This window comes from Sorghum bicolor, chromosome 6 (assembly GCF_000003195.3).
Source record: "Sorghum bicolor cultivar BTx623 chromosome 6, Sorghum_bicolor_NCBIv3, whole genome shotgun sequence".
NCBI classification, from domain to species: domain Eukaryota; kingdom Viridiplantae; phylum Streptophyta; class Magnoliopsida; order Poales; family Poaceae; genus Sorghum; species Sorghum bicolor.
Window position 1 is genome coordinate 36,635,466 of NC_012875.2, and position 11,998 is coordinate 36,647,463.

Sequence of the window (11,998 nt, forward strand, 5' to 3'; positions counted from 1 at the left end):
TTGTCATCTCTTACTGGCATATTGCTTATTAGAGGGACCATGGGCTATCATTTTTTTTCCTTTTTTTTCTCTTTTTTTAGTCTCTTTTTTTCAAGTGGGCAGCAAGTACCCCTAATTCTACTGTCGGACACATGTCCATTTTTTTTCACTCAGGTGGGTATCTTTGTACCCCTAATTCTACTTCGGACACTTGTCCATTTTTACCTCTCATCTCACTCTCTTTTTTTTCGAATCAAATTTTTGCATAGTCCCATGCCTCTAACGCAATAATACTTCGGAAGAGTGAATCTTTTATATTTTTAAAACAAAAAGATCTTGATCTTGGGAGCATGATAATTCTCTCAACCAAAACTACAAGAATTAACAATGGCTTGAACAAAGAAAGTACTCACAGTTTTAATATTTATTTCTTATAAGACTCTAGGTATTATGATCTCATATTTTTTTTATGAATTTTTAGATTTTCAAAAGATAAAATCTCTAGAACTCTAGCAAAACTTGGAACAAGTTAAATAGTAGCTCAGACCTTCTCATATCATGTTTGTCAATTACCTAGACTTGAATCAAACTTTCTTTTTATTTTATTTAAAACTTAGTATTACATAAAACTATTATATATTACTCAAAACAAAAACTGTGTTTGGTTTCATGGTTATGCATTTTTTTTATTTCCGAATACTAGTAAATAAAACTAAGAAAGAAAAATAATACTTATCTTGATTTATTTTTTTTATTTAGCAAACTAAGCAAAGATATATATAAGCACAAAATCTTTATTTGGGTTTCAATGATTATGCATCATTTTATTATTAGAGTAGTATAAACGTGAGTAGAATACTTAGCTGGATAAATGGGGGTGCTCTCCCCCAAGCTGGATTTTGACGTATTTTCTTCTGTTGTAGCTAGCACATGGCGGAGGTGAATTTGAATGTCTGCAGCACTCTGACAGCGAGTAGGATGTCCTCCGTCTGCTAGTCTTCTTTGATCCTTGAATTCTGTAGAGCTCAAATAGACAACAAAGCTTTGTGGAACTAGTTAAGTGTTAGCATAAATATCTAGCCTTTATCATGTTGAGCCTCCTCAATAAATGTTACTCTTTTTAGTACGATCATAAATTTATTTCTATAATTTTATTTTTATAGGACAGGAATATATATATTTTATTTTTATGCCACCACAGTGAATGTACTTATGGTTTTTATGCCATGAGCATACTCACATGGGGCTTACTATTTTTTAACATTTTTATTTTCTTTTCAAGATAGTATGAATATGATTAACTAAGCAAACTGTTTTTAATAATTGAAAGGGAAAGGATAACTACTAAGTTTACCTCTTGGCAAGGCGTTCGGTGTTTTTAAGTCCTCCGAACGGGACTCTCCATTTTCTCAGTCGTCCTGGGATTCGCTGGATGGCGTAGTCGGTGGTTCCGGCAGTGCTTCCTCTTCGTGTATAACTATCTTCTCTTTCCACACCTGACTCGGAGCTACGGTCTCCTCAGGACAGTTCTGTTCAAGTTGTATGTCTTCAGACCTTACAACTTCTCCATCATAGTCTACCCATCCGTCCTTGATGATTTGCCTCCTCTGGTTGCGGTTGCGTCGTCCTCTTCTTGTCCTGACCTGCTTAGAGTCTTCAACTATATGGTTAGGGTCAGTAAAATAGCGGCGTACCTTGTCAGAGGAGAAGTGCACGTGGACTTCTTCGGTTCCATTGTAGATGATTACTTTATCGGTGCTGAGGAACAGTCTTCCAATGGTGATGGGTGGATTGTACTCGTCTTCTCCCATGTCAATAACCTTAAAAGCATCTGGAGCTGAATGTATGTTGGTTGTAGGGACATGGTTCCATGCAGGAGCTGATAAGTGACTGCGGCCATTATGTTGACGTTAGATCCGGTGTCGTAGAGTGTCTTCTGAAAAGAGTATCCGTTGATTGTGCACTTGATGCTTGGAACACCAGGGTCGTCCTTCTTGATCAAGAAAGGTGACTTGAGTTGACGATCTTGACCACCTTGAGCTGCAGTGACCATCTTAGCTGACTCAGTCCACATTTGCTTGTTTCGGTTCCTCCTGTTGGTCCTCTTCCTTGGTTCATGTTGGGATTGCTCTGAGATTTGTGTAGTCTTGTTCTTGAAGGAAAACGTCTCCGTCCTTCCCTTGATGTAGAAACTGATCTTGGCAGCACTAGCGTAGATGACGGTTCCCGAGGTGTTCAGGAATGGCCTCCCTAGGATGATGGGTGCTCTCTCATCATTACTGGTCTCTATCACCACGAAGTCTGCTAGGGCGTATAAGGTACCAACTCGGACGCAGAGGTTCTTCAATATTCCCTTTGGGAAACTAAGCGTACGATCTGCAAGCTGCAAACACATGGCTGTTTCTAATAAAGGATGTGTAAAGAATTTTTCATAGAGTACCCTGGGCATAATGTTGACACTGGAGCCAAAGTCGCAGAGTGCTTCTAGGAGTCCACCATGCCGAAGGAGATCGGGATGACGGGGCGTCCTGGATTGTCTCTCTTGACCGACAGAGGGTCAGTAATTACTTCCACAACAGGGTTACTCCACTAGTTACGTCCTCAAGCATCTCAGGGCAGTGATTGCCTGAGTGTCCAGTATCTCCAGTGTGTGTACTCGTTGATCTAGGTTCTTCACTTGGTGGAGTCTGGGAGTTGAAAAGCTCGTTCATATTTTGCTAGAAGTGTACCTGCTCATAGAGACAAGGCAGAGATCAAGTGCATGGGCCCTGTTGGTGGAAAACACCAACAGAACCAAAAGTGTATTTGTTCTTCTCTATCCTTAAGCATGGTGAGCAAGACACAGTTGATGGATAATAAGATCATGAGTGTAGCATTTAAAACATTCGTCAGATCAGATCACTCAACCTAATGGAAAGATAATCTATCTATACTTATGTTATATATATATATATCTTCCAAAGATTGAGTGTGCAACATTTTAACTTATATGATTAGGAGTGTGTGATCATAAAGGTGAAAGGACTAAACATATTGAATCGATTGGGTTGGTTAATCTAGAGTTGTAAATCATACATGTTTGTCTCTTTTATTCATGTGAACGCCAGAACCAAGGAGAAGCTTATAGAAGTGATAGTCAAGTACCTTAAGATGTTACCTTACTTGAAGAGTGATGGTACAGTATCACCTTGTGGAAGCTTTCCTTTCTTAGCGGTTGTGCATCGTGTTTGTGGCACCCTCCATGGATCATCTCTTGTGAGCTATGCCTTCCTCGTGCAAATTGTTAAACTTCATGTGTCTCTCTCTATGTCTCCAATGTGAGTTTATCTCAGGACTTCCCAGGTCGATATTGAAAGTTTTCCTGCAGGGGTTAGTCCAACAAAATATCCAATATCTACTATAGCATACTATCGGCTCAAAGATCAACCTAGACACCATGTCTAATTTGATTTAGGAGGGAATTTTAACCTAAGCATCATGCTTAATTTAAAATCCTTTGGAAGTAAGATCATCATTCCTAAACTAAGCACCATGCTTAATTAAGAGATAAATGAAACTACTCCAAACCTAGACATATACTAAAGCAAATAAAGGTAGCATGAGAGCATTTATAGAGATCTACTCAAGTGGAGATGAAGTAGTGTGATTAGTATTTAACAAATTGAGCATGTCTCAAAGGTAGGGACAACCAACATAGCAACATGGCAAAGGATGTTTTTAATGTAAAGTACTCCCCCAAGCTTGAATTTTGCAAAATTCAAGTTTGGATGAATTTAATTCAATGTTGTATGATGATTGGTTGTACATACCTTGTGCTTGTCATTCATCCGATCTTCTTGCTCCAATCCTGGAAAGGTTAGTGACAAGAATACCCGAAGGAATTTTTTTTACAATTATCCTTATATGCTCAACTCACAAGGTAATGTGGCAAATAATTAAAAGCTCATGTTATGATCTAATCAGTGCTTGTTTTAGGACACTAAGCTTGTCCTTGGGAAACCATTAATTTATGTCTGCGAAGTGGTTTCCCCTCCAACGCTGACCTATATCAAGATCAACTCAACGAGATCTGCAATATATATTATAGACATATGCATCGACACCCACCCTTTTAAAGTTTTTATAAATAGAAAGGAAGAGGGGGTTGGAGATCCCGAATGTGGTGATGTTGGAGAGACCAATGGATTGTGAAGATGTCGCATATGAGCATGGAGTAAGTGAAGTGGCTATGAAATAAATTCCATGCTCATTAATGCTTAGAGTGAAATCCATGTGGTATGGTGAAAGTGATACGGTGAGTGTGGTAAAAAGGGAAAAGAAAAAGGATACACGGACGACTTGGTTCGAAACTAGCACAGCTACCGTTCCCCGGCAACGGCGCCAGAAAGCTTGTTGGGTATTTTAAACGCAAACAGAAAAATCCGCAAGCGCACGGATACCGATGTAGCCTTCACCCGGGAGTATTCCAGAGTATCGATTTTCCACAGGGAACGTGAGTGTACTAATTATGATCCAAGATCGCCCAAGGATAACTATATGATTATTTTTGGTGAGAAGAGAGGAAGTTTCCTGAGAGTTCTCTAGTTGATCTAAGAATCAAGAATTACTTCAAGATTATCTATATCGGGACATCAGAGCACTAACCACAGAAAGAGATGAGAAGGGGGCTAGGAAGGTCTGACTACGGTCCTACAAACACCGATCCGAACGTGGTGGAATACGTCGACCGTTAGGGCTGTCACTACCCTAAGGCTACCACAACAATCCGCAGGATTGGGTGCAATTCCAGGTAATCGCAAGACTAAACACCACGTCTAATCTATTAATTACTACTCTAGCGTTATAAAGACTAGAGCACTTGATGCAAGCGGGAATCCAATAAATAACTTGAATGTAAATAAAAGTAATTAGAGAACTCAGGAATTAAAAGCTTCCAACATAAAGTTTTATCAGAAATGCCTTCAATGCGAAGACAATCCCATGTTTGCTCAAAATCTCTAATATGAAGGTAAGGGTTTTCATCTTCCTTTCCCGAAAAAGATAGGTTTTGAATCATGGCAATCAACCTAGAACTTAACCTATACTGGGATGTTTGGATAGGCTGTGAAGACTCCCATGGTAAAAGGTCACTTACTGAAGGTGTTGCAAATTGGTAGATTGATTTAGAATCTTGGTTTTCCATATGGTAAGAGTAAAAAAAATAAATAAAGAATATAAAAGATAAGAAAAGATAAAAGTATAGATACAAGCTAGTAGTAATACTCAAGGTTATCTCAGCAAACCGTCTTCGATCCCCGACAACGGCGCTAGAAATGCTTGTTGATATTTGGGAACGCAATAAGGAATTGATCCGCAAGTGCACGGATATCGGTGAGCACTTCACCTGGGAGGTTATCCAGAGTATCGTATTTATTTTTTTACCACTAGGAGAAAGAGTGCATCTGACTAACCCGGTCTATTACTACTGACCTTTAGGCTACAAAGAATGTTTCTCGATGTGAGTGATAAATAGAGAAGACTACAACCGTAATCTCTTTCTATCCTTGGTAAGGATAATCTACTGTTCTATTGGGGAGGCTCACGGAATCTAGACACCACAGAGGATGTTCAACCCGCACCTATAAACCCTATCCTTCCTGCTAACGAGATATGGTTTGCAAAGGTAACTCAGAAATGTCACGTTCCTCGCTACTACCACGGTCTAGCTAGTCAGGGAATATCTATGAGTATCCTAGCCCAAACACCACGTCTACGCTAGAGATGATTACTCTAAACTCTTCGCGAAGAGATTAAAGAAAACTCATAAACCAAAGAACAATAAAACAAGAACTTACTAGAATTTAGAAGTCAAAATACTGAAGAATCCTAGGAGCAAGCTTCGGGTTAAGAGAACTTGATCCCGCAGGTACAACCTCGGAGTAGACACCGACAGGCCCGGCTTCCTCCGATCTACACCTCCACTCTATCTCTCTCAATCTAGTAGAAACTAGAAGATCTAATTCTACTCACATTGGATGCTAAGCCCTAAAAAAGTCGATTTAGAGGAGAGGTATTCCTTCGAGGGCTCCTCTCAACTCTATGATGAACTTGTCTCCTCTAGGAGCCAGGGGGTCTGGTTTTATAGTCCCCTCAAGTGAACGTGAGCCATTAGATCAAACCGACATTGATTGGACGGTTATCCTTGATCCTTTAGGTCGGTGGAGCTTGATCCGTGAAAAGAGTCCTCATTGGAGTCCAGAGGGGGGCGGGCGCCCTCGTCCTCAGGGCGGGCGCCCTGGGCCAGGCCCCTTTCGGCCTCCGCTTTGTTCCCGTGGCTTCTGGAGTCTTCTAGATGGTAGAAAATTGCACGGTGCATTGATATCTCTATGTAGTCCCGACATGTGGGCCTTTCTTCCTTACTTCCTGATAACCCCCTGCAGAAACAGATAAATAACAAAACTCGTAGAATTCTGTCAGATCAAACCCTAATTCTAGGTGTTGTTTGCATATTGGTCCTTTCTCTTGTTTATTTGAAAATTAAAATTGATACTTCAGAACCGTCAACAATAGCAAAGTCACAAACACTCCAATCTTGAGATTCAGCTGTCAATCCTAAGTCACCAATAGCCCATTGTAAAATGATGGCTTAGACTTCGAGTTTTGCATGATGCTAGTAAATCAATATAAAAACACAATAGCATCTAGAAGAACATTGTCTCAACTACCTTTCCCCCGAAGTGCACATTGGAATAAAAACAAGGATGGTATGTCTAGTAATATCATAGAAGGCGAGCCAAGCATTTTTGGAAATTATTCTAACTCCTCCCCTTCTATGCCTGCATTAGATAACTTATCTCAACCCATTTTTCAATCCATCCTTGATCCCAATGATGCCTTGTATGCTCTCCTGCCTATGTCTCATGATGATCATAGAAATTCACTAAGACAACCAACCCATAGGACTCATGAAGACCACATGGATGACGAAGAGATGCTACGACATTGACAGGAATGTGTAGAATGGATGGACAAGGAAGAAGCCTTAATGGAATCTAACCTTGCCTCAGTTTCAAATGGTGAGTTTTTAACTCCCTTTGACCTAGATGATGAGGATTATCCATCCATAGAGGAGCCCCTAGATGAGACTAATCCAAGAGACATTCAGCATATTAATAAAGAATCAATCTCGGAGATTGAAGATGAAGATGACATCAATGAGCATGGAATCTATTCCATAACCACCTCATCAAAACCATGTGTCGAGGGTATCAGTAAGGGGTACCCTCACTGACGCACCTAACAAAATTATCCATACGTCGAGGCCCCCAGCTCGATCTCCTGGTCACGCATATGCGCGGTAATCGACGGCTGTAGCCCCAAAGACGGAAATGATGTCGAGCGAATCACTCAGGGGTCGAGAGCAGACTACCGTCGAATACGGAAACAGGGTCGAGCGAATCAGGAGGCGTCGAGCGCGAGGAAACTGTCCGCCGCCTGACGCGCGCACGCGAGCCGGGGCATTAAATGCGCCTGACGCTTCCCCACCTAACACACGGGTCACTTGAGGCGTGATTGGGAACAGGCATCTGTCCCATCATTCTTTTTGCAGCCTTCTCACCAAACAACCTAGGGGGTGTCAGGACGCAGGAAACAAGGAAGGAACGTCTAATCTGGACCCCCTCGAGACGTCTAAAGTCAGCGCTCCGGATATCAGCACAATGTACGGCATCCGACCCTCGACCAGACAGGGATCCTTCCAGGGGACGAGTTGGGCGTCGACTGACTACATCCCAACCACTCCGCCGGATTTGCCGCCGGATCGTACAAGCGTGCATCCGTCGAACCAATCCAAGACGGCGCGCAGAGCAGAATGCAGGGGCACGCGTAATCATCACCAGGCTATCAAGACGGGACGGCTCGAGGCCATGCCGGTACGGAATCCCCGAGTAGGTCAGCGCTCCATGCTGCTATCGACCCCTACTCTGACGCCTATACATGTACCCTGGGCCTCTCCTTGGTGCTATAAAAGGGAGGGCTCAGGAATAGAGATCACGACACAACACCACGCTCATACGCAGTAGAACTCCACGCTTCATACCACGCTTGTATTCACCCCTGTACAAGCACATAGGTGCAAGATAATACAAACTCTCTCCCCCCGCTGGACGTTGGGCCTTCTCTTGCCCGAACCAGGATAAATCTCGGTGTCTTCTTGCATCACCATCTGGGAAAGGGAGCACGCATACAAATTCACTCGTTGGTGTGACCCCCCATGGGGAAAACACCGACAGTTGGCGCGCCAGGTAGGGGTCCTGCGTGTTTTTCATCGATTTCCCACTCCTTTCTAGATGGCTATTCTCGCCTCGCCGATTCCATGCTCCACGGTGATTTGGTTTGGGAGTCTCGAGTTCATGTCTACGGGCTCCAGCTACGACATGATCTTGCTCTCAGTCAGTGGACCAGGAGGAGCCCGTGTTGCGCTAGCGCGGTTGAGGGCCCCGAGACGCCCTCACCACCACGCCTCCGCGCCTAAGAAGAGGCGCGGACAGCACCACCGCGGCCCCTCTGCTTCGTCACGACCAACAACTCGTGCGAGGCAGGAAGCGGGCCACAAGTCGGCAGCACCGCGTGTCGGAGCAACGAGTGCGACAGCTCAGCACCGCACAACGACGGGAGGGGACGCATCCCACGCGCTCTCCCCCACCGCTGCTAGGCTGCTTCCACACGGGTTGTTCACTCCAAGAAGGGCACTGCCATTCGGATTGGACAACGCCGCGGCGTCGCTCGCCAGGGCGATATGCCCAAACGCCCAGACGTACGTGAAAAGACCAATGGTCCTCCGACATGACACTGAAGCGCAGCGGCCGGCGTCCGAGCTGCCGGATCTTTCCCGGGTACGAGGCCTCCGTCGTCTAGGCCCCGGACGATACACGACCACCTCACTCAGGCAGCGGCTGCTGGAGGAGGGACGTGGATGTTTCTACGCCGCCGAACAGGACTCCGACTCCGAAACTGATAGCTACGACCCTACAAGGGAATGCTATCACATCGACGGGGCGGTAGAAGCTACCGACGAGACGCGAGATGCTGCTGTGGGCGGTCGGGCCCCCACGGCACGAGAAGACCCCAGGACGCCTGGGAAGGACGGGCAGGTCGACCCCCCTCCACAAGAAGACAAGGCTGCACAGCTAGCGCAGCTGCGAGAGCTCAAGATGAAGCTTGACGAAGACCGAGAGCGCCTTGTCCTGCTTGAGCAAATCCTTGAGCAAGACTTGCCATATCCACCGGGCGGAAGTGTTCGCAGGCGTGCTCGAGAAGTGCATCGACAAATCGTCGGAGACGCAGAGCCAGAGCAGCCCGTCAGCCGCTTCCCTCGAGTAGGCCAAAACGTAGTGGCGGCGACGATGCTGCTGCGCAACATGCCAGAGCCGTCGAACTCCCAGGCTCGACGCATTTGAGACGAGGTACAGACCCTGCTCCAGGTGGCGGCAGTTCAACAAGCCGAAAGCTCAGCTTCTCGACGATGAGGAGCTGCCACTGAAAAGCACGACGAGCAACCTCAAAATGAAAAGGAGGTGTCAGTCCATCAACAGCCTCCACCTCGAGGCAGAAAGACCACTCTCGTTCTCCCCGTCGACAATCAGCGTCGACATGACGCGCGGCACGACATCGAAGAGAATCGACGCCGCCGGCACGGAGACGCGGAAGAACGCGGTTACAACGCACATCGCGGTGGGAGGTACGATAGCGACGAAGCTCGGGTGGCCCCCGAGCCACCGGGCCCACGAGTGTTCAGTAGGGCGATCCGCAGCACGCCCCTGCCCAGTCCGTTCCGACCCCCGACCAGCATCGCGAAATACAACGGTGAAACCAAACCAGAATTGTGGTTAGCTGATTTTAGGTTGGCCTGTCAGTTGGGGGGAGCTCGAGGGGATGATCGAGCCATCATCAGGCAGCTACCGCTCTTCCTCTCCGACACCGCCCGTCGATGGCTCGAGGAACTTCCCGCTGATCAGATCCACAACTGGGTTGATCTGGTCGGGGTTTTCGAGGGTAATTTCAAAGGGACCTACATACGGCCCGGGAACTCGTGGGACCTCAGCAAGTGCAAACAGAAGTCAGGAGAAACTCTTCGAGAGTATGCTCGACGCTTCTCGAAGCAGCGCACTGAGCTGCCGCACATCCCCGACCATGACGTCATCCTGGCTTTCGTCTCTGGTACCACCAGTCGAGACTTAGTGTGGGAACTGGGCCGAAATCGCCCTCAGACCGTCGATGAGCTGATGGACGTAGTGGCAAACTACGCGGCAGGGGAGGAGGCAGTCGGCGCCTTCTTCAGCTGTGAAGGGGGGAAAGGCAAGCGGCCTGCCGATGAAGATGGAACCCCCAGTCGGAGCCTCAAGAAGAATAAAAAGAAGCAGAAAGCACGGCAGTTCCAGCGGGAGGATTCCGACGACAACCTTGTCGCCGCCATGGAACGAAAGAAGCCTCGAGGCCCTCCGGAGGGAGGCGTCTTCGACAAGATGCTAGAAGAGCCATGCCCTTACCATAAGGGAGGCGCCAACCACAAGCTCAAGGACTGTCGTATGCTGAAAAAGCATTTCGATGGTATAGGGTTCAAGAAAGATGCGCGTGACGACTCCAAGAAAGAAAAGGGCGGCAACAAGGAGGACAACAAAGACGACGACGGCTTCCCCTCCGTCCACGACTGCTACATGATCTACGGCGGGCCCTCGACTCAGTTAGCCACGAGGCAGCGCAAAAGGGAGCGTCGTGAGGTCTTCGCGGCAAGAATGGCGATGCCCCAGTACCTCAGCTGGTCAAGCACTCCCATCACTTTCGATCGAGAGGACCACCCTGACAAGGTAGTCGCCCCAGGTGTCTACCCGCTCGTCGTCGACCCGATCATCGTCAACACACGGCTCTCAAAAGTGCTGATGGATGGTGGCAGCAGCCTCAACATCATCTTCCTCGAGACCCTCGACCTCCTCGGCATAGATAGAGGGAAGCTCCAACCAAGTGCCGGCGGTTTTCATGGCGTCGTGCCAGGGAAAAAGGCGCTGCCAGTAGGTCGAATCGACTTGCCGGTCTGCTTTGGCACAGCAGCCAACTTCAGGAAGGAGACCCTCACCTTTGAAGTGGTTGGATTCCGAGGCACGTACCACGCCATCATCGGACGCCCGGGCTACGCCAAGTTCATGGCTATACCCAACTACACCTACTTGAAGCTGAAGATGCCCGGTCCCAAAGGCGTCATCACCGTCAGCTCCTCCTTCGAGCACGCGTACGAGTGCGACGTCGAGTGCGTCGAGTATGGGGAGGCGGTCGAAAACTCCACCGAGCTCGTCGCGAAGCTCGAGGCCCCGGCCGCTGAGGCTCCAGAGCCCAAGCGCCACGCGGGCAGCTTCGAGGCGGCAGAAGGAACCAAGAAGATCCCACTCGACCCCAACAACTCCGATGGCAAGGTGCGGACGATCAGCGCCGATCTCGACCCCAAATAGGAAGCTGTGGTCGTCGACTTTCTCCGTGCAAATGCCAACATGTTTGCATGGAGTCCCTCGGACATGCCAGGCATACCGAGGGAAGTCGCCGAGCACTCCTTGGAGATTCGAGCCGGTTCCAAGCCAGTGAAGCAGCGGTTGCGCCGATTCGATGAGGAGAAGCACAAGATCATTGGCGAGGAAGTCCACAAGCTTTTGACGGCTGGATTCATCAAGGAGGTTCATCATCCCGACTGGTTAGCAAACCCTGTATTAGTTAAGAAAAAGAATGGGAAAATGAGGATGTGTGTCGATTATACTAGTCTAAATAAAGCATGTCCAAAAGTTCCTTTTCCATTGCCACGTATTGATCAGATTGTCGATTCTACCGCGGGATGTGAAACCCTTTCTTTCCTTGATGCGTATTCTGGTTACCACCAAATAAAAATGAAGGAGTCCGACCAGCTCGCGACCTCTTTCATCGTGCCTTTTGGGATATATTGCTATGTGACCATGCCGTTTGGGCTTCGAAACGCGGGAGCTACATACCAACGTTGCAT